The sequence below is a fragment of the Columba livia genome, unplaced genomic scaffold (assembly GCF_036013475.1).
Source record: "Columba livia isolate bColLiv1 breed racing homer unplaced genomic scaffold, bColLiv1.pat.W.v2 Scaffold_177, whole genome shotgun sequence".
Lineage (NCBI taxonomy): Eukaryota > Metazoa > Chordata > Aves > Columbiformes > Columbidae > Columba > Columba livia.
Genome location: NW_027043077.1, coordinates 372831 through 396116, shown reverse-complemented (window position 1 = coordinate 396116; position 23286 = coordinate 372831). Strand labels below are relative to the sequence as shown.

General features: G+C 32.5%; 1 long non-coding RNA gene across 1 annotated transcript; it reads left to right on the top strand.

Moving 5' to 3' along the window:
• Positions 1 to 214: 214 nt before the first annotated feature.
• LOC135577901 (uncharacterized) lies at positions 215 to 6653 on the top strand. Its single transcript, XR_010469392.1, has 2 exons — positions 215 to 789; positions 6103 to 6653. It is a non-coding gene; the product is annotated as an uncharacterized LOC135577901 (long non-coding RNA).
• Positions 6654 to 23286: the final 16633 nt, after the last annotated feature.

Genomic DNA, 23286 nt, shown 5'->3' with positions numbered 1-23286 from the left:
TTCTTTCTTACTTCTTTCTTACTTCTTTCTTACTTCTTTCTTACTTCTTTCTAACTTCTTTTTTCTTCTTTCTTTCTTCTTTCTTACTTCTTTCTTACTTCTTTCTTACTTCTTTCTTCTTTCTTTCTTACTTCTTTCTTACTTCTTTCTTACTTCTTTCTTACTTCTTTCTTTCTTCTTTCTTACTTCTTTCTTTCTTCTTTCTTACTTCTTTCTTACTGTGGGTTGTCTTGGCTGTATTTGTGGGCAGTGTGCTGATTTTAGTTATTGGACCTGCTGTGTTAGCATGGGAAGTTACTGGGGGGTTGTGGAAAATTACAGCCGATGGGTGTAAGAACAAAGCACAGGAGCTGGTGGTTTGGCAACAGTATCTTGTTATAGTCGCGCGAAGCTTTCCTAACACGAAAGGCATGTAGTTACAAGGACCTAAGATAAGATATGCATGCTTTCTTACTAACCTATCATGAGCTCAGCCTTTGTAATATGTATGAGCTAATTAGTTGGTATACCAATCAGTATAATCCACGATAGTAGTTGTAATGTATGTAACAGTATAAAAGGATTGTGTAGAGAACAATAAAGTGGACACTTTGCTTGCATCAAGTTGCGCCCCCGTCTCTTCATCGCGGCAAATGGTGCCCCCCGACGTGATCTTTGGTGAAGACTCCGCCGGAGGCTGATAATCACCTATCTGGTGGCGTGCTGCGAGTCCCGCAGAACTGGGAACGCTGCTACAAGGAGCAGGGAAAAGCCGGCTACAGAAGTCATCACCCCCGTCTGGAACGAGAGGTGAGCTGCGGGAAACTAGCAAAATGGGGAATCAGACGAGTTCCCCTGAAAGAGACGTTTATGAATTAATGAAAGCTTTACTTAATAAGCATGGGGGAAAAACCCTTTCGGGTCAGGACCTCAAGCTGATCCTTAAATGGGTCCAGGTTAAGATCCCTACAGTTACTGCTTCTTCGATTTTTACCCGGGAACTTTGGGACGATGTAGGGGTGAAATTATGGGATGCAGCTACCTCTGGAGATGAGGAAGCGCAACATATGCTCCCACACTGGAGAAAAATTTTTGAGGCTGTGAAAGCGCAAGAGCAGAGCCAGCAAGGTTCTGAAGGGGAGACAAAGCCCTCTGCACCATCATTACCGTCACTACCCCCCTTGGCCTGTGCAGCGGGGTATCCCCCGGAGGATGATCCCTTTGATCCCGGACCTGTTGATCCCGAAAAAGAACCCGATCTTTTCCCTCCTGATCCTCATAATGCCTGGGGAGAGATCAAACGCCAAGCCTTAAAGGAGGGGGAGTTAGAGATAGCAAGGACTATAGTAGCGCCTGTTATATATCAAGGAAGGGGGGGGGCGGCTCAATGGGAAGCATTATCCTTCTCAGTGATTAAGGAGTTGCGTCGTACGGTTACCGAGCACGGGTTGTCTTCTCCTTATTTTGCAAGCCTTTTATCTTCTGTATTCGATACATATGTCATGACCCCACATGATTTAAAATCTCTCGCGCGATTGTTATTAACCCCGACGCAATATACAATGTGGGAGTCTCAATGGAGAACGGGGCTGCAGACAATTTTGTTGGGGTATGCGGGACATGCGAATGCTGCCCTAGCTGCCTTAACCATAGAACATCTTACTGGGACTGGGCAACATGCAGACCCGGTCGGACAGGCAAGGGATATCCCCCGAGAAGCCTTAGAAGCAGTCCGGGAGGAAGCGAAAAAGGCTTTATTGAAAGTTCCTGATTCTCAAAAGCCTCAGAAAGCGTTTACTAATATCACCCAAGAGCCCCGAGAGCCGTATATGCAATTTGTAGACCGCTTGAAACAAGCCTTAGATCGGCAAGTAGATAATACCGAGGCTCGAGATATCCTATTACTTAAATTAGCAGTGGAAAATGCCAACGCTGATTGCAAAAAACTTTTAAAATCGCTTCCAAACCAAAATCCTACTTTGGTTGAGATGATTGAGGCGTGTAACAGAATTGGCACTATGGATCATAAATATGAAGCGATGGCTGCTGCCTTTGCGGCCATGCGCGGACCTGTGGGAAACAGTAAGCAACAGAACTGTTTCGGTTGTGGGAAGCCAGGTCACTTTAAAAGAGATTGTCGCAGCGCCGGGGGGAAGAGACCCCCAGCACCTGGTATTTGTCCCAGATGCCAGAAGGGACGGCATTTTGCAAACCAATGTAAATCTAAATATGATGTGAATGGGCATCCCATACCGGGAAACCGGCAGTGGAGCGCGAACCCGCGGCGCGTGCAGACACAAGTTCCGCGGCCAGCCTCAACGCCCCTGCAAGCGCGGGGGGAGGAGCGGGGGACCGGAGGGTTTCCAGTCTCTCTCCCGCAACAGCAGGGAGCGCCGGCCTGGACCTGGCAACCGCCCACACAGTAACGCTGCTTGATTCCTCTGTTCACTTACTGTCTACTAAAGTTGCAGGCCCTTTGCCTCCTCAAACGCAGGCTTTATTATTGGGAAGATCATCCGCCACCCTGTCAGGGCTTTTTGTATTGCCTGGAGTAATTGATCCTGACAGTAATTCCGAAATCAAAATTATGGCTTGGACCCCATTTCCTCCTTGCACAGTACCAGAGGGAAGTCGTATTGCTCAATTGATACTGATCCCTAAGGAGGACTATGTCTCAATCCCTGACCAAATGCTCCCGCAGAGACAGGGAAGCTTTGGGTCTACGGGAGAACCACTAATTTTATGGGCTCAAGCCGTCTCACAAAAGCGTCCTATATGTCAATGTACCCTCATTTGCAGAGGTCAGCAAGTCGTGTTGAGTGGAATCATTGATACAGGTGCAGATGTTACCGTTATTTCTCAAGCGAAGTGGCCTTCTAGGTGGCCTTTAGCTGATATCTCTCAGACGTTAGCAGGGATTGGGGGGTGCGGAGCTAGCAGCCAAAGCGCAGAAATGATACAAGTTCAAAATTCAGAAGGACAAGTTGCCTCAGTCAAACCGTTTATCTTACCAGTGCCTATGGTCTTGTGGGGACGTGATGTGTTGTCTCAGTGGGGGGTGTCTATCCAGACACATTTTTAGGTGGGGCCATTGAGGGGCGTGAAACCCTAAAGTTAACCTGGAAGACAGACACTCCTATTTGGATTGATCAATGGCCCCTACCACTGGAAAAACTTCACGCCCTCCAAGAAATAGTTAACGAACAACTATCTATGGGACATATTGTACCCTCAACGAGTCCTTGGAACTCGCCTATCTTTGTTATTAAAAAACTGACTGGCAAGTGGCGCCTGCTCCATGACCTCAGAAAAATTAATGACGCTATGGAAGATATGGGGGCCCTGCAACCTGGGCTTCCATCACCTACCATGATCCCTCGAGATTGGCATTTAACCATCATAGACCTCAAAGATTGTTTTTTCAACATTCCATTGCATCCAGATGATGCCCCTAAATTTGCCTTTTCTGTGCCAAGCGTCAACATGCAAGCTCCTTTGCAAAGATACCAGTGGGTTGTGCTACCGCAGGGAATGAAAAATAGCCCTACAATATGTCAATGGTATGTAGCAAAGATACTTAGTCCTGTTAGAGCTGCAGTGCCTGCTGCATTGTTATATCATTATATGGATGACATTCTAGTGGCAGCACAGCACCATGAAGTCATGGAGGAAGCTGTAGCCCTTGTCGTGGCTGCTGTAAAATCAGCAGACCTCTGTATTGCACCAGAAAAAATTCAAAGAATGCCACCTTGGAAATACTTAGGATGGCGTATAAGGCTCAGACTGTTACCCCGCAACCCTTACAGATACAGGCAAATGTAAAGAACTTACATGATGTACAAAAACTGCTGGGTACAATCAATTGGGTCAGACCATTGTTAGGAATCAGTAATGCGGACCTTCGTCCCTTATTCGAAATGCTTAAAGGAAGCTCGGATTTAAACGCTCCGCGAACTCTTAGTCCTGAAGCCATAGCTTCCTTGCATAAAGCTGCAACAGCAATTGCCTCCAGACAAGCGCATCGATGGGAACCAGAATTGCCTTTTCAATTAATCATCCTTAATCCTGCTAGACAGCCTTATGCGCTTATTTTTCAATGGGACTGCCAGAAAATGGACCCTTTACTAATCATTGAATGGATTTTTCTGCCTAACCAAGCCACAAAGACGATTTCTACCCAACATGAGATGTTTGCATCTTTAATCATCAGGGCCAGACAGCGATTACTTACCCTGGCAGGCACGGACTTTGCCCTCATATGTATGCCAGTAACAACTGTTTACCTGCAATGGCTACAACAACAATCAGATGCACTAGGTATAGCCCTGACTGGCTATGCAGGCCAACTCACTTCTCATCCGCCTTCTCACAAGCTGTTAAGCATTGATTTTCACCTTTTACCTGTTCCAAAGCGGAGTGACCAGCCTTTACAAGCCCTTACTGTATTCACGGATGGGTCTGGCAAATCTCACAAGTCTGTTATCCTTTGGTGGGATGACCAGCGGGAACGGTGGAGCTCAGATGTTGAGACTGTACAGGGTTCTCCTCAAATAGTAGAATTATCTGCAGTTGTTCGAGTGTTTCGAAAATGGTCTATTCCTCTCAATATAATCACTGATTCTGCTTATGTTGCAGGAATTGTTAGCCGAGCAGAAGCTTCTGTGCTACGGGATATTTCTCATACGGCACTGTTCAATCTGTTACAAGAACTCATTTTCCTGTTAGATTCCCGCCTTCATCCTTATTTTATTATGCATGTCCGATCTCACACTTCTCTACCTGGTTTTATTGCAGAAGGGAACCGACAAGCGGATTTGCTTACGCTACCGGTGCAGGTGTTACCAGATCGATTAGCGCAAGCTCGACTCAGCCACTCCTTTTTTCATCAAAATGCTGCAGGCCTTAAGCGTCAATTTGACCTCACTACACAACAAGCCCATGATATCATTGCGGTGTGTCCTGATTGTCAAAGGCACTCTTTCCCTTCTATAGCAGGAGGAGTTAACCCCAGAGGGCTACAAAGCCTTCAACTCTGGCAAACAGATGTCACTCATTTTGCTGAATTTGGTCGTTTAAAGTTTGTTCATTGCTCTATTGATACATTTTCCGGAATGTTATTTGCCTCCTGTCATGTAGGAGAAAAAGCACGCGATGTGCGAAAACATCTGATGCGCGCCTTTGCTACTTTGGGGGTACCCTCTCAAATCAAAACTGATAATGGCCCTGCGTATATGTCTAAAACCCTGACGACCTTTTTTGCCTCTTGGGGTATATCACACATTACAGGTATCCCTCATTCTCCTACGGGACAAGCTTTGATAGAACGATCTCACCAAACCTTAAAACGTTTGTTATTAAAACAAAAAGGGGGAATAGGGGCTGCTACACCAGAGGAGCGCTTACAGAAAGCCTTGTATGTTTTTAATTTTTTGAATTGTTCCCTGTTAGACAGCAATCCTCCAGTAGTTCGTCATTTTAGCACAAACACCCTTTTTGAACCCAAGATTAAGCCGCCAGTATTGATCCGGGACCCCGAAACAGGTAAAGTGATGGGACCCTATCCCCTTGTTACATGGGGTAGAGGCTATGCTTGTGTTTCCACAGAGAGAGGTCCTCGCTGGATCCCGGCAAAGAACGTGAGACCCTTCCGAGAAACATTGCAACGGCAGTCTTCTGATAACGCTCCAGAACCTGCGTTCGATGAGGAGAACGTTGCTCCCGAATGAATTCCGTCTCAGAAACAGTACCACAGACCTGGGAAGTAAACCCCGATAAGTGGGAGGAAACAAAAAGGAGGTGTCGGAAAAAGAGAAACAGAAGGAAGACTAAGAGCCTGCAGGAATGGGCCAAGAACTGACACTTTGGGGCTCCTTCCCTCCACAGGGGGAATGGGAGAACATCTCAAATCGCGAAAATTGCTCTAATATGAGTCCGGAGATTCTTCCTGTTAACGGGACTGGAGTGGTCTATTTTGGTGATAGCTGGACTGGGTATTTGATTCGAGATGGTCACAAAGAGACATTAGATTCACTGATTCATTATCAAAACGTGTCAGGTAACTCTGGTCATTGGAACATTTCGATGAATACAGGGACTAGAGATGTGGCCGATATCACTGGACAGTGCTTACAAAAGTCGATAACCGCTTCAGTAAATAAGATTTTTCTTGTACAAGCACAAGACCTTCCGAAAACTCCCAGTACAGAAATGTTGGTGAAGCAAGACGTCCTCGAAATGGTTGGGCGCCGACCTTGGGAAGAAGCAAATGTTTGAAAACAAAAAGGGGGAGATGTGGGTTGTCTTGGCTGTATTTGTGGGCAGTGTGCTGATTTTAGTTATTGGACCTGCTGTGTTAGCATGGGAAGTTACTGGGGGGTTGTGGAAAATTACAGCCGATGGGTGTAAGAACAAAGCACAGGAGCTGGTGGTTTGGCAACAGTATCTTGTTATAGTCGCGCGAAGCTTTCCTAACACGAAAGGCATGTAGTTACAAGGACCTAAGATAAGATATGCATGCTTTCTTACTAACCTATCATGAGCTCAGCCTTTGTAATATGTATGAGCTAATTAGTTGGTATACCAATCAGTATAATCCACGATAGTAGTTGTAATGTATGTAACAGTATAAAAGGATTGTGTAGAGAACAATAAAGTGGACACTTTGCTTGCATCAAGTTGCGCCCCCGTCTCTTCATCGCGGCACTTACTTCTTTCTTACTTCTTTCTTACTTCTTTCTTCTTTCTTTCTTACTTCTTTCTTACTTCTTTCTTACTTCTTTCTTCTTTCTTTCTTACTTCTTTCTTACTTCTTTCTTTCTTAATTCTTTCTTACTTCTTTCGTACTTCTTTCTTACTTCTTTCTTACTTCTTTCTTACTTCTTTCTTCTTTCTTTCTTCTTTCTTACTTCTTTCTTTCTTCTTTCTTACTTCGTTCTTACTTCTTTCTTACTTCTTTCTTACTTCTTTCTTCTTTCTTTCTTCTTTCTTACTTCTTTCTTTCTTGTTTCTTACTTCGTTCTTACATCTTTCTTACTTCTTTCTTACTACTTTCTTCATTCCTTCTTACTTCTTTCTTACTTGTTTCTTACTTCTTTCTTACTTCTTTCTTTCTTCTTTCTTCTTTCTTTCTTACTTCTTTCTTACTTGTTTCTTACTTCTTTCTTACTTCTTTCTTTCTTCTTTCTTACTTCTTTCATACTTCTTTCTTATTTCTTTCTTACTTCTTTCTACTTACTTTCTTACTTCTTTCTTACTTCTTTCTTACTTCGTTCTTTCTTCTTTCTTACTTCTTTCTTCATTCCTTCTTAATTTTTTATTACTTCTTTCTTACTTCTTTCTTACTTCTTTCCTACTTCTTTCTTTCTTCTTTCTTCTTTCTTTCTTATTTCTTTCTTACTTCTTTCTTACTTCTTTCTTCTTTCTTTCTTACTTCTTTCTTACTTCTTTCTTACTTCTTTCTTACTTCTTTCTTTCTACTTTCTTAATTCTTTCTTTATTCTTTCTTACTTCTTTCTTACTTCTTTCTTCATTCCTTCTTACTTCTTTCTTTCTTCTTTCTTACTTTTCTTCTTTCTTTCTTTCTTCTTTCTTTCTTCTTCTTACTTCTTTCTTACTTCTTTCTAACTTCTTTTTTCTACTTTCTTACTTCTATTTACTTCTTTCTTACTTCTTTCTTTCTTACTTCTTTCTTACTTCTTTCTTTCTTCTTTCTTACTTCTTTCATACTTCTTTCTTACTTCTTTCTTCTTTCTTTCTTACTTCTTTAATACTTCTTTCTTTCTTAATTCTTTCTTACTTCTTTCGTACTTCTTTCTTACTTCTTTCTACTTCTTTCTTCTTTCTTTCTTACTTCTTTCTTAGTTCTTTCTTTCTTAATTCTTTCTTACTTTTTTCGTACTTCTTTCTTACTTCTTTCTTACTTCTTTCTTACTTCTTTCTTCTTTCTTTCTTACTTATTTCTTACTTCTTTCTTACTTCTTTCTTACTTATTTCTTTCTTCTTTCTTACTTCTTTCTTTCTTCTTTCTTACTTCTTTCTTACTTCTTTCGTAATTCTTTCTTACTTCTTTCTTTCTTCTTTCTTTCTTACTTCTTTCTTACTTCTTTCGTAATTCTTTCTTACTTCTTTCTTACTTCTTTCTTACTTCATTCTTCTTTCTTTCTTACTTCTTTCTTACTTCTTTCTTACTTCTTTCTTACTTCTTTCTTTCTTCTTTCTTACTACTTTCTTTCTTCTTTCTTACTTCTTTCTTACTTCTTTCTTCTTCTTTCTTACTTCTTTCTTACTTCTTTCTTACTTCTTTATTACTTCTTTCTTACTTCTTTCTTACTTCTTTCTTTCTTCTTTCTTACTTCTTTCTTCATTCCTTCTTACTTCTTTCTTACTTCTTTCTTACTTCTTTCTTTCTTCTTTCTTTCTTCTTTCTTCTTTATTTCTTATTTCTTTCTTACTTCTTTCTTACTTCTTTCTTACTTCTTTCTTTCTTCTTTCTTACTTCTTTCATACTTCTTTTTTACTTCTTTCTTACTTCTTTCTTACTTCTTTCTTACTTCTTTCTAACTTCTTTTCTCTTCTTTCTTACTTCTTTCTTACTTCTTTCTTACTTATTTCTTACTTCTTTCTTCTATCTTTCTTTTTTCTTTGTTACTTCTTTCTTACTTCTTTCTTTCTTCTTTCTTACTTCTTTCTTTCTTCTTTCTTTCTTCTTTCTTACTTCTTTCTTACTTCTTTCTTACTTCTTTCTTACTTCTTTCTTACTTCTTTCTTCTTTCTTTCTTACTTCTTTCTTACTTCTTTCTTACTTCTTTCTTACTACTTTCTTCATTCCTTCTTACTTCTTTCTTACTTCTTTCTTACTTCTTTCTTACTTCTTTCTTACTTCTTTCTTACTTCTTTCTTACTTCTTTCTTTCTTACTTCTTTCTTACTTCTTTCGTACTTCTTTCTTACTTCTTTCTTCTTTCTTACTTCTTTCTTACTTCTTTCTTTCTTCTTTCTTACTTCTTTCTTTCTTCTTTCTTACTTCTTTCTTTCTTACTTCTTTCTTACTTCTTTCTTACTTCTTACTCCTTTCTTACTTCTTTCTTACTTTTTATCTTACTTCTTTTTAACTTCTTTCTTACTTCTTTCTTTCTTCTTTCTTACTTCTTTCTTTCTTCTTTCTTACTTCTTTCTTTCTTACTTCTTTCTTACTTCTTTCTTACTTCTTTCTTATTTATTACGCCTTTCTTACTTCTTTCTTACTTTTTATCTTACTTCTTTCTAACTTCTTTCTTACTTCTTTCTTACTTCTTTCTTTCTTACTTCTTTCTTACTTCTTTCGTACTTCTTTCTTACTTCTTTCTTACTTCTTTCTTACTTCTTTCTTACTTCTTTCTTACTTCTTTCTTCATTCCTTCTTACTTCTTTCCTCTTTCTTTCTTACTTCTTTCTTACTTCTTTCTTACTTCTTTTTTACTTCTTTCTTACTTCTTTCTTACTTCTTTCTTACTTCTTTCTAACTTATTTTTTCTTCTTTCTTACTTCTTTATTACTTCTTTCTTACTTCTTACTTTCTTCTTTCTTCTTTCTTCATTCCTTCTTACTTCTTTCTTACTTCTTTCTTACTTTTTCTTTCTTCTTTCTTTCTTCTTTCTTCTTTCTTTCTTATTTCTTTCTTACTTATTTCTTACTTCTTCCTTACTTCTTTGTTTCTTCTTTCTTACTTCTTTCATACTTCTTTTTTACTTCTTTCTTACTTCTTTCTTACTTCTTTCTTACTTCTTTCTTACTTCTTTCTTACTTCTTTCTAACTTCTTTTTTCTTCTTTCTTTCTTCTTTCTTACTTCTTTCTTACTTCTTTCTTACTTCTTTCTTCTTTCTTTCTTACTTCTTTCTTACTTCTTTCTTACTTCTTTCTTACTTCTTTCTTTCTTCTTTCTTACTTCTTTCTTTCTTCTTTCTTACTTCTTTCTTACTTCTTTCTTACTTCTTTCTTACTTCTTTCTTCTTTCTTTCTTACTTCTTTCTTACTTCTTTCTTACTTCTTTCTTCTTTCTTTCTTACTTCTTTCTTACTTCTTTCTTTCTTAATTCTTTCTTACTTCTTTCGTACTTCTTTCTTACTTCTTTCTTACTTCTTTCTTACTTCTTTCTTCTTTCTTTCTTCTTTCTTACTTCTTTCTTTCTTCTTTCTTACTTCGTTCTTACTTCTTTCTTACTTCTTTCTTACTTCTTTCTTCTTTCTTTCTTCTTTCTTACTTCTTTCTTTCTTCTTTCTTACTTCGTTCTTACATCTTTCTTACTTCTTTCTTACTACTTTCTTCATTCCTTCTTACTTCTTTCTTACTTCTTTCTTACTTCTTTCTTTCTTCTTTCTACTTCTTTCTTTCTTCTTTCTTACTTCTTTCATACTTCTTTCTTACTTATTTCTTTCTTCTTTCTTACTTCTTTCATACTTCTTTCTTACTTCTTTCTTCTTTCTTTCTTACTTCTTTCTTACTTCTTTCTTACTTCTTTCTTACTTCTTTCTTACTTCATTCTTACTTCTTTCTTACTTCTTTCTTACTTCTTTCTTTCTTACTTCTTTCTTACTTCTTTCGTACTTCTTTCTTACTTCTTTCTTCTTTCTTACTTCTTTCTTACTTCTTTCTTTCTTCTTTCTTTCTTCTTTCTTTCTTCTTTCCTACTTCTTTCTTTCTTACTTCTTTCTTACTTCTTTCTTACTTCTTTCTTATTTCTTACTCCTTTCTTACTTCTTTCTTACTTTTTATCTTACTTCTTTTTAACTTCTTTCTTACTTCTTTCTTACTTATTTCTTACTTCTTTCTTTCTTCTTTCTTACTTCTTTCATACTTCTTTCTTACTTCTTTCTTACTTCTTTCTTCTTTCTTTCTTACTTCTTTCATACTTCTTTCTTACTTCTTTCTTACTTCTTTCTTCTTTCTTTCTTACTTCTTTCTTTCTTAATTCTTTCTTACTTCTTTCTTACTTCTTTCTTCTTTCTTTCTTACTTCTTTCTTCTTTCTTTCTTACTCCTTTCTTAATTCTTTCTTACTTCTTTCTTACCTCTTTCTTTCTTCTTTCTTACTTCTTTCTTTCTTCTTTCTTACTTCTTTCTTTCTTCTTTTTACTTCTTTCTTTCTTCTTTCTTACTTCTTTCTTACTTCTTTATTTCTTCTTTCTTACTTCTTTCTTACTTCTTTCTTTCTTCTTTCTTACTTCTTTCTTCATTCCTTCTTACTTCTTTTTTACTTCTTTCTTACTTCTTTCTTACTTCTTTCTTACTGCTATCTTTCTTCTTTCTTACTTCTTTCATACTTCTTTTTTACTTCTTTCTTACTTCTTTCTTACTTTTTCTTAATTCTTTCTTACTTCTTTCTTACTTCTTTCTAACTTCTTTTTTCTTCTTTCTTACTTCTTTCTTACTTCTTTCTTACTTCTTTCTTACTTCTTTCTTCTTTCTTTCTTACTTCTTTCTTACTTCTTTCTTACTTCTTTCTTTCTTCTTTCTTACTTCTTTCTTTCTTCTTTCTTACTTCTTTCTTACTTCTTTCTTCTTTCTTTCTTACTTCTTTCTTACTTCTTTCTTTCTTAATTCTTTCTTACTTCTTTCTTTCTTCTTTCTTACTTCTTTCTTTCTTCTTTCTTACTTCGTTCTTACATCTTTCTTACTTCTTTCTTACTACTTTCTTCATTCCTTCTTACTTCTTTCTTACTTCTTTCTTACTTCTTTCTTTCTTCTTTCTTACTTCTTTCTTTCTTCTTTCTTACTTCTTTCATACTTCTTTCTTACTTATTTCTTTCTTCTTTCTTACTTCTTTCATACTTCTTTCTTACTTCTTTCTTCTTTCTTTCTTACTTCTTTCTTACTTCTTTCTTACTTCTTTCTTACTTCTTTCTTACTTCATTCTTACTTCTTTCTTACTTCTTTCTTACTTCTTTCTTTCTTACTTCTTTCTTACTTCTTTCGTACTTCTTTCTTAGTTCTTTCTTCTTTCTTACTTCTTTCTTACTTCTTTCTTTCTTCTTTCTTTCTTCTTTCTTTCTTCTTTCTTACTTCTTTCTTTCTTACTTCTTTCTTACTTCTTTCTTACTTCTTTCTTATTTCTTACTCCTTTCTTACTTCTTTCTTACTTTTTATCTTACTTCTTTTTAACTTCTTTCTTACTTCTTTCTTACTTATTTCTTACTTCTTTCTTTCTTCTTTCTTACTTCTTTCATACTTCTTTCTTACTTCTTTCTTACTTCTTTCTTCTTTCTTTCTTACTTCTTTCATACTTCTTTCTTACTTCTTTCTTACTTCTTTCTTCTTTCTTTCTTACTCCTTTCTTAATTCTTTCTTTCTTCTTTCTTACCTCTTTCTTTCTTCTTTCTTACTTCTTTCTTTCTTCTTTCTTACTTCTTTCTTTCTTCTTTTTACTTCTTTCTTTCTTCTTTCTTACTTCTTTCTTACTTCTTTCTTTCTTCTTTCTTACTTCTTTCTTAATTCTTTCTTTCTTCTTTCTTACTTCTTTCTTCATTCCTTCTTACTTCTTTTTTACTTCTTTCTTACTTCTTTCTTACTTCTTTCTTACTGCTTTCTTTCTTCTTTCTTACTTCTTTCATACTTCTTTTTTACTTCTTTCTTACTTCTTTCTTACTTTTTCTTAATTCTTTCTTACTTCTTTCTTACTTCTTTCTAACTTCTTTTTTCTTCTTTCTTACTTCTTTCTTACTTCTTTCTTACTTCTTTCTTACTTCTTTCTTCTTTCTTTCTTACTTCTTTCTTACTTCTTTCTTACTTCTTTCTTTCTTCTTTCTTACTTCTTTCTTTCTTCTTTCTTACTTCTTTCTTACTTCTTTCTTCTTTCTTTCTTACTTCTTTCTTACTTCTTTCTTTCTTAATTCTTTCTTACTTCTTTCTTTCTTCTTTCTTACTTCTTTCTTTCTTCTTTCTTACTTCTTTCTTTCTTACTTCTTTCTTAATTCTTTCTTACTTCTTTCTTACTTCTTTCTTACTTCTTTCTTCTTTCTTTCTTACTTCTTTCTTACTTCTTTCTTACCACTTTCTTCATTCCTTCTTACTTCTTTCTTACTTCTTTCTTACTTCTTTCTTACTTCTTTCTTCTTTCTTTCTTACTTCTTTCTTACTTCTTTCTTACCACTTTCTTCATTCCTTCTTACTTCTTTCTTACTTCTTTCTTACTTCTTTCGTACTTCTTTCTTACTTCTTTCTTCTTTCTTACTTCTTTCTTACTTCTTTCTTTCTTCTTTCTTTCTTCTTTCTTTCTTCTTTCTTACTTCTTTCTTTCTTACTTCTTTCTTACTTCTTTCTTACTTCTTTCTTATTTCTTACTCCTTTCTTACTTCTTTCTTACTTTTTATCTTACTTCTTTTTAACTTCTTTCTTACTTCTTTCTTACTTATTTCTTACTTCTTTCTTTCTTCTTTCTTACTTCTTTCATACTTCTTTCTTACTTCTTTCTTACTTCTTTCTTCTTTCTTTCTTACTTCTTTCATACTTCTTTCTTACTTCTTTCTTACTTCTTTCTTCTTTCTTTCTTACTTCTTTCTTTCTTAATTCTTTCTTACTTCTTTCTTACTTCTTTCTTACTTCTTTCTTCTTTCTTTCTTACTTCTTTCTTCTTTCTTTCTTACTCCTTTCTTAATTCTTTCTTTCTTCTTTCTTACCTCTTTCTTTCTTCTTTCTTACTTCTTTCTTTCTTCTTTCTTACTTCTTTCTTTCTTCTTTTTACTTCTTTCTTTCTTCTTTCTTCTTTCTTTCTTACTTCTTTCTTACTTGTTTCTTACTTCTTTCTTATTTCTTTCTTTCTTCTTTCTTGCTTCTTTCATACTTCTTTCTTACTTCTTTCTTACTTCTTTCTACTTTCTTTCTTACTTCTTTCTTACTTCTTTCTTACTTCTTTCTTACTTCGTTCTTTCTTCTTTCTTACTTCTTTCTTCATTCCTTCTTAATTCTTTATTACTTCTTTCTTTCTTCTTTCTTACTTCTTTCCTACTTCTTTCTTTCTTCTTTCTTCTTTCTTTCTTATTTCTTTCTTACTTCTTTCTTACTTCTTTCTTACTTCTTTCTAACTTCTTTTTTCTTCTTTCTTACTTATTTCTTACTTCTTTCTTCTTTCTTTCTTACTTCTTTCTTACTTCTTTCTTACTTGTTTCTTACTTCTTTTTTCTTTCTTTCTTACTTCTTTCTTACTTCTTTCTTACTTCTTTCTTACTTCTTTCTTACTTCTTTCTTTCTTCTTTCTTACTTCTTTCATACTTTTTCTTACTTCTTTCTTACTTCTTTCTTCTTTCTTTCTTACTTCTTTCTTACTTCTTTCTTACTTCTTTCTTACTTCTTTCTAACTTCTTTTTTCTTCTTTCTTACTTATTTCTTACTTCTTTCTTCTTTCTTTCTTACTTCTTTCTTACTTCTTTCTTACTTGTTTCTTACTTCTTTTTTCTTTCTTTCTTACTTCTTTCTTACTTCTTTCTTTCTTCTTTCTTACTTCTTTCTTTCTTCTTTTTACTTCTTTCTTTCTTCTTTCTTACTTCTTTCTTACTTCTTTCTTTCTTCTTTCTTACTTCTTTCTTAATTATTTCTTTCTTACTTCTTTCTTACTTCTTCCGTAATTCTTTCTTACTTCTTTCTTACTTCTTTCTTACTTCTTTCTTCTTTCTTTCTTACTTCTTTATTACTTCTTTATTACTTCTTTCTTACTTCTTTCTTTCTTCTTTCTTACTTCTTTCTTCATTCCTTCTTACTTCTTTTTTACTTCTTTCTTACTTCTTTCTTACTTCTTTCTTACTGCTTTCTTTCTTCTTTCTTACTTCTTTCATACTTCTTTTTTACTTCTTTCTTACTTCTTTCTTACTTTTTCTTACTTCTTTCTTACTTCTTTCTTACTTCTTTCTTACTTCTTTCTTTCTTACTTCTTTCTTACTTCTTTCTTACTTCTTTCTTACTTCTTTCTTACTTCTTTCTTACTTCTTTCTTCTTTCTTTCTTACTTCTTTCTTACTTCTTTCTTACTTCTTTCTTACTACTTTATCATTCCTTCTTACTTCTTTCTTACTTCTTTCTTACTTCTTTCTTACTTCTTTCTTTCTTCTTTCTTCTTTCTTTCTTACTTCTTTCTTACTTCTATCTTACTTCTTTCTTATTTCTTTCTTTCTTCTTTCTTACTTCTTTCATACTTCTTTCTTACTTCTTTCTACTTTCTTTCTTACTTCTTTCTTACTTCTTTCTTACTTCTTTCTTACTTCGTTCTTTCTTCTTTCTTACTTCTTTCTTCATTCCTTCTTAATTCTTTATTGCTTCTTTCTTACTTCTTTCTTACTTCTTTCCTACTTCTTTCTTTCTTCTTTCTTCTTTCTTCTTTCTTTCTTATTTCTTTCTTACTTCTTTCTTACTTCTTTCTTACTTCTTCCTTTCTTCTTTCTTACTTCTTTCATACTTTTTCTTACTTCTTTCTTACTTCTTTCTTCTTTCTTTCTTACTTCTTTCTTTCTTCTTTCTTACTTCTTTCATACTTCATTCTTACTTCTTTCTTACTACTTTATCATTCCTTCTTACTTCTTTCTTACTTCTTTCTTACTTCTTTCTTACTTCTTTCTTTCTTCTTTCTTCTTTCTTTCTTACTTCTTTCTTACTTCTATCTTACTTCTTTCTTATTTCTTTCTTTCTTCTTTCTTACTTCTTTCATACTTCTTTCTTACTTCTTTCTACTTTCTTTCTTACTTCTTTCTTACTTCTTTCTTACTTCTTTCTTACTTCTTTCTTACTTCTTTCTTACTTCTTTCTTCTTTCTTTCTTACTTCTTTCTTACTTCTTTCTTTCTTCTTTCTTACTTCTTTCATACTTCTTTCTTACTTATTTCTTTCTTCTTTCTTACTTCTTTCATACTTCTTTCTTACTTCTTTCTTCTTTCTTTCTTACTTCTTTCTTACTTCTTTCTTACTTCTTTCTTACTTCTTTCTTACTTCATTCTTACTTCTTTCTTACTTCTTTCTTACTTCTTTCTTTCTTACTTCTTTCTTACTTCTTTCGTACTTCTTTCTTACTTCTTTCTTCTTTCTTACTTCTTTCTTACTTCTTTCTTTCTTCTTTCTTTCTTCTTTCTTTCTTCTTTCTTACTTCTTTCTTTCTTACTTCTTTCTTACTTCTTTCTTACTTCTTTCTTATTTCTTACTCCTCTCTTACTTCTTTCTTACTTTTTATCTTACTTCTTTTTAACTTCTTTCTTAATTCTTTCTTACTTATTTCTTACTTCTTTCTTTCTTCTTTCTTACTTCTTTCATACTTCTTTCTTACTTCTTTCTTACTTCTTTCTTCTTTCTTTCTTACTTCTTTCATACTTCTTTCTTACTTCTTTCTTACTTCTTTCTTCTTTCTTTCTTACTTCTTTCTTTCTTAATTCTTTCTTACTTCTTTCTTACTTCTTTCTTACTTCTTTCTTCTTTCTTTCTTACTTCTTTCTTCTTTCTTTCTTACTCCTTTCTTAATTCTTTCTTTCTTCTTTCTTACCTCTTTCTTTCTTCTTTCTTACTTCTTTCTTTCTTCTTTCTTACTTCTTTCTTTCTTCTTTTTACTTCTTTCTTTCTTCTTTCTTACTTCTTTCTTACTTCTTTCTTTCTTCTTTCTTACTTCTTTCTTACTTCTTTCTTTCTTCTTTCTTACTTCTTTCTTCATTCCTTCTTACTTCTTTCATACTTCTTTTTTACTTCTTTCTTACTTCTTTCTTACTTTTTCTTACTTCTTTCTTACTTCTTTCTTACTTCTTTCTAACTTCTTTTTTCTTCTTTCTTACTTCTTTCTTACTTCTTTCTTACTTCTTTCTTACTTCTTTCTTCTTTCTTTCTTACTTCTTTCTTACTTCTTTCTTACTTCTTTCTTTCTTCTTTCTTACTTCTTTCTTTCTTCTTTCTTACTTCTTTCTTACTTCTTTCTTCTTTCTTTCTTACTTCTTTCTTACTTCTTTCTTTCTTAATTCTTTCTTACTTCTTTCTTTCTTCTTTCTTACTTCTTTCTTTCTTCTTTCTTACTTCTTTCTTTCTTACTTCTTTCTTAATTCCTTCTTACTTCTTTCTTACTTCTTTCTTACTTCTTTCTTCTTTCTTTCTTACTTCTTTCTTACTTCTTTCTTACCACTTTCTTCATTCCTTCTTACTTCTTTCTTACTTCTTTCTTCTTTCTTTCTTACTTCTTTCTTACTTCTTTCTTACCACTTTCTTCATTCCTTCTTACTTCTTTCTTACTTCTTTCTTACTTCTTTCTTACTTCTTTCTTTCTTCTTTCTTCTTTCTTTCTTACTTCTTTCTTACTTGTTTCTTACTTCTTTCTTATTTCTTTCTTTCTTCTTTCTTGCTTCTTTCATACTTCTTTCTTACTTCTTTCTTACTTCTTTCTACTTTCTTTCTTACTTCTTTCTTACTTCTTTCTTACTTCTTTCTTACTTCGTTCTTTCTTCTTTCTTACTTCTTTCTTCATTCCTTCTTAATTCTTTATTACTTCTTTCTTTCTTCTTTCTTACTTCTTTCCTACTTCTTTCTTTCTTCTTTCTTCTTTCTTTCTTATTTCTTTCTTACTTCTTTCTTACTTCTTTCTTACTTCTTTCTAACTTCTTTTTTCTTCTTTCTTACTTATTTCTTACTTCTTTCTTCTTTCTTTCTTACTTCTTTCTTACTTCTTTCTTACTTGTTTCTTCCTTCTTTTTTCTTTCTTTCTTACTTCTTTCTTACTTCTTTCTTACTTCTTTCTTACTTCTTTCTTACTTCTTTCTTTCTTCTTTCTTACTTCTTTCATACTTTTTCTTACTTCTTTCTTACTTCTTTATTCTTTCTTTCTTACTTCTTTCTTACTTCTTTCTTACTTCTTTCTTACTTCTTTCTTACTGCTTTCTTTCTTCTTTCTTACTTCTTTCATACTTCTTTTTTACTTATTTCTTACTTCTTTCTTACTTTTTCTTACTTCTTTCTTACTTCTTTCTTACTTCTTTCTTACTTCTTTCTAACTTCTTTTTTCTTCTTTCTTACTTCTTTCTTACTTCTTTCTTACTTCTTTCTTACTTCTTTCTTCTTTCTTTCTTACTTCTTTCTTACTTCTTTCTTACTTCTTTCTTTCTTCTTTCTTACTTCTTTCTTTCTTCTTTCTTACTTCTTTCTTACTTCTTTCTTCTTTCTTTCTTACTTCTTTCTTACTTCTTTCTTTCTTCTTTCTTACTTCTTTCTTTATTCTTTCTTACTTCTTTCTTTCTTACTTCTTTCTTAATTCTTTCTTACTTCTTTCTTACTTCTTTCTTACTTCTTTCTTCTTTCTTTCTTACTTCTTTCTTACTTCTTTCTAACCACTTTCTTCATTCCTTCTTGCTTCTTTCTTACTTCTTTCTTACTTCTTTCTTCTTTCTTTCTTACTTCTTTCTTACTTCTTTCTTACCACTTTCTTCATTCCTTCTTACTTCTATCTTACTTCTTTCTTACTTCTTTCTTACTTCTTTATTAATTCTTTCTTCTTTCTTTCTTACTTCTTTCGTACTTCTTTCTTACTTCTTTCTTACTTCTTTCTTACTTCTTTCTTCATTCCTTCTTACTTCTTTCTTCTTTCTTTCTTACTTCTTTCTTACTTCTTTCTTACTTCTTTTTTACTTCTTTCTTACTTCTTTCTTACTTCTTTCTTACTTCTTTCTTACTTCTTTCTAACTTATTTTTTCTTCTTTCTTTCTTCTTTCTTACTTCTTTCTTACTTCTTTCTTACTTCTTTCTTCTTTCTTTCTTACTTCTTTCTTACTTCTTTCTTACTTCTTTCTTACTTCTTTCTTTCTTCTTTCTTACTTCTTTCTTTCTTCTTTCTTACTTCTTTCTTACTTCTTTCTTACTTCTTTCTTTCTTAATTCTTTCTTACTTCTTTCGTACTTCTTTCTTACTTCTTTCTTCTTTCTTTCTTACTTCTTTCTTACTTCTTTCTTTCTTATTTCTTTCTTACTTCTTTCGTACTTCTTTCTTACTTCTTTCTTCTTTCTTCTTTCTTACTTCTTTCTTTCTTCTTTCTTACTTCTTTCTTTCTTCTTTCTTACTTCTTTCTTACTTCTTTCTTACTTCATTCTTACTTCTTTCTTCTTTCTTTCTTACTTCTTTCTTACTTCTTTCTTACTTCTTTCTTACTACTTTCTTCATTCCTTCTTACTTCTTTCTTCCTTCTTTCTTACTTCTTTATTACTTCTTTCTTTCTTCTTTCTTCTTTCTTTCTTTCTTATTTCTTTCTTCTTTCTTACTTCTCTCTTACTTCTTTCTTACTTCTTTCTTCTTTCTTTCTTTCTTCTTTCTTTCTTCTTTCTTACTTCTTTCTTTCTTCTTTCTTACTTCTTTCTTATTTCTTTCTTCATTCCTTCTTACTTCTTTCTTACGTCTTTCTTACATCTTTCTTACTTCTTTCTTACTTCTCTCTTACTTCTATCTTACTTCTTGCTTCTTTCTTTCTTTCTTCTTTCTTTCTTCTTTCTTACTTCTTTCTTACTTCTTTCATACTTCTTTCTTACTTCTTTTTTCTACTTTCTTACTTCTTTCTTACTTCTTTCTTTCTTACTTCTTTCTTACTTCTTTCTTTCTTCTTTCTTACTTCTTTCTTTCTTCTTTCTTACTTCTTTCTTTCTTCTTTCTTACTTCTTTCTTTCTTCTTTCTTACTTCTTTCTTACTTCTTTCTTTCTTCTTCCTTCTTTCTTACGTCTTTCTTTCTTACTTCTTTCTAACTTCTTTCTTAATTCTTTCTTAGTTCTTTCTTACTTCTTTATTACTTCTTTCTTCTTTCTTTCTTACTTCTTTATTACTTCTTTATTACTTCTTTCTTACTTCTTTCTTACTTCTTTCTTTCTTCTTTCTTACTTCTTTCTTCATTCCTTCTTACTTCTTTTTTACTTCTTTCTTACTTCTTTCTTACTGCTTTCTTTCTTCTTTCTTACTTCTTTCATACTTCTTTTTTACTTCTTTCTTACTTCTTTCTTACTTCTTTCTTACTTCTTTCTTACTTCTTTCTTACTTCTTTCTTACTTCTTTCTTTCTTCTTTCTTACTTCTTTCTTACTTCTTTCTTACTTCTTTCTTACTTCTTTCTTTCTTCTTTCTTAGTTCTTTCTTTCTTACTTCTTTCTTAATTCTTTCTTACTTCCTTCTAACTTCTTTTTTCTTCTTTCTTACTTCTTTCTTTCTTCTTTCTTACTTCTTTCATACTTCTTTCTTACTTCTTTCTTTCTTCTTTCTTACTTCTTTCTTACTTCTTTCTTACTTCTTTCTTCTTTCTTACTTCTTTCTTACTTCTTTCTTACTTCTTTCTTACTTCTTTCTACTTTCTTACTTCTTTCTTACTTCTTTCTTACTTCTTTCTTACTTCTTTCTTACTTCTTTCTTCATTCCTTCTTACTTCTTTCTTACATCTTTCTTACTTCTTTCTTACTTCTTTCTCCTTTCTTCTTTCTTTCTTACTTCATTCTTACTTCTTTCTTACTTCTTTCTTACGTCTTTCTTTCTTCTTTCTTACTTCTTTCATACTTCTTTCTTACTTCTTTCTTACTTCATTCTTCATTACTTCTTTCTTACTTCTTTCTTACTTCTTTCTTACTTCTTTCTTACTTCTTTCTTACTTCTTTTTTCTTCTTTCTTACTTCTTTCTTACTTCTTTCTTACTTTTTTCTTCTTTCTCTCTTACATCTTTCTTACTTCTTTCTTACTCCTTTCTTACTTCTTTCTTTCTTCTTTCTTACTTCTTTCTTTCTTCTTTCTTACTTCTTTCTTACTTCTTTCTTACTTCTTTCTTCTTTCTTTCTTACTCCTTTCTTACTTCTTTCTTTCTTCTTTCTTCTTTCTTTCTTACTTCTTTCTTACTTCTTTCTTACTTCTTTCTTACTACTTTCTTCATTCCTTCTTACTTCTTTCTTCCTTCTTTCTTACTTCTTTATTACTTCTTTCTTTCTTCTTTCTTCTTTCTTTCTTTCTTATTTCTTTCTTCTTTCTTACTTCTCTCTTACTTCTTTCTTACTTCTTTCTTCTTTCTTTCTTTCTTCTTTCTTTCTTCTTTCTTACTTCTTTCTTTCTTCTTTCTTACTTCTTTCTTATTTCTTTCTTCATTCCTTCTTACTTCTTTCTTACGTCTTTCTTACATCTTTCTTACTTCTTTCTTACTTCTCTCTTACTTCTATCTTACTTCTTTCTTCTTTCTTTCTTTCTTCTTTCTTTCTTCTTTCTTACTTCTTTCTTACTTCTTTCTTACTTCTTTCTAACTTCTTTTTTCTACTTTCTTACTTCTTTCTTACTTCTTTCTTTCTTACTTCTTTCTTACTTCTTTCTTTCTTCTTTCTTACTTCTTTCTTTCTTCTTTCTTACTTCTTTCTTTCTTCTTTCTTACTTCTTTCTTTCTTCTTTCTTACTTCTTTCTTACTTCTTTCTTTCTTCTTCCTTCTTTCTTACGTCTTTCTTTCTTACTTCTTTCTAACTTCTTTCTTAATTCTTTCTTAGTTCTTTCTTACTTCTTTATTACTTCTTTCTTTCTTAATTCTTTCTTACTTCTTTCTTACTTCTTTCTTACTTCTTTCTTCTTTCTTTCTTACTTCTTTCTTCTTTCTTTCTTACTCCTTTCTTACATCTTTCTTACTTCTTTCTTACTTCTTTCTTTCTTCTTTCTTACTTCTTTCTTTCTTCTTTCTTACTTCTTTCTTTCTTCTTTCTTACTTCTTTCTTTCTTCTTTCTTACTTCTTTCTTACTTCTTTCTTTCTTCTTCCTTCTTTCTTACGTCTTTCTTTCTTACTTCTTTCTAACTTCTTTCTTAATTCTTTCTTAGTTCTTTCTTACTTCTTTATTACTTCTTTCTTCTTTCTTTCTTACTTCTTTATTACTTCTTTATTACTTCTTTCTTACTTCTTTCTTACTTCTTTCTTTCTTCTTTCTTACTTCTTTCTTCATTCCTTCTTACTTCTTTTTTACTTCTTTCTTACTTCTTTCTTACTGCTTTCTTTCTTCTTTCTTACTTCTTTCATACTTCTTTTTTACTTCTTTCTTACTTCTTTCTTACTTCTTTCTTACTTCTTTCTTACTTCTTTCTTACTTCTTTCTTACTTCTTTCTTTCTTCTTTCTTACTTCTTTCTTACTTCTTTCTTACTTCTTTCTTACTTCTTTCTTTCTTCTTTCTTAGTTCTTTCTTTCTTACTTCTTTCTTAATTCTTTCTTACTTCTTTCTTACTTCTTTCTTACTTCTTTCTTAATTCTTTCTTACTTCTTTATTACTTCTTTCTTACTTCTTTCTTACTTCTTTCTTACTACTTTCTTCTTTCCTTCTTACTTCTTTCTTACTTCTTTCTTACTTCTTTCTTTCTTCTTTCTTCTTTCTTTCTTACTTCTTTCTTACTTGTTTCTTACTTCTTTCTTATTTCTTTCTTTCTTCTTTCTTACTTCTTTCATACTTCTTTCTTACTAATTTCTTACTTCTTTCTACTTTCTTTCTTACTTCTTTCTTACTTCTTTCTTACTTCTTTCTTACTTCGTTCTTTCTTCTTTCTTACTTCTTTCTTCATTCCTTCTTAATTCTTTATTACTTCTTTCTTTCTTCTTTCTTACTTTTTTCCTACTTCTTTCTTTCTTCTTTCTTCTTTCTTTCTTATTTCTTTCTTACTTCTTTCTTACTTTTTTCTTACTTCTTTCTTTCTTCTTTCTTACTTCTTTCATACTTTTTCTTACTTCTTTCTTACTTCTTTCTTCTTTCTTTCTTACTTCTTTCTTACTTCTTTCTTACTTCTTTCTTACTTCTTGCTTACTTCTTTCTTTCTTCTTTCTTACTTCTTCCTTTCTTCTTTCTTACTTCTTTCTTACTTCTTTCTTCATTCCTTCTTACTTCTTTCTTACTTCTTTCTTACTTCTTTCTTACTTCTTTCTTACTTCTTGATTCTTTCTTTCTTTCTTCTTTCTTACTTCTTTCTTTCTTACTTCTTTCTTACTTCTTTATTACTTCTTTCTAACCTCTTTCTTACTTCTTTCTTACTTCCTTCTAACTTCTTTTTTCTTCTTTCTTACTTCTTTCTTTCTTCTTTCTTACTTCTTTCATACTTCTTTCTTACTTCTTTCTTTCTTCTTTCTTACTTCTTTCTTACTTCTTTCTTACTTCTTTCTTCTTTCTTACTTCTTTCTTACTTCTTTCTTACTTCTTTCTTACTTCTTTCTACTTTCTTACTTCTTTCTTACTTCTTTCTTACTTCTTTCTTACTTCTTTCTTACTTCTTTCTTCATTCCTTCTTACTTCTTTCTTACATCTTTCTTACTTCTTTCTTACTTCTTTCTCCTTTCTTCTTTCTTTCTTACTTCATTCTTA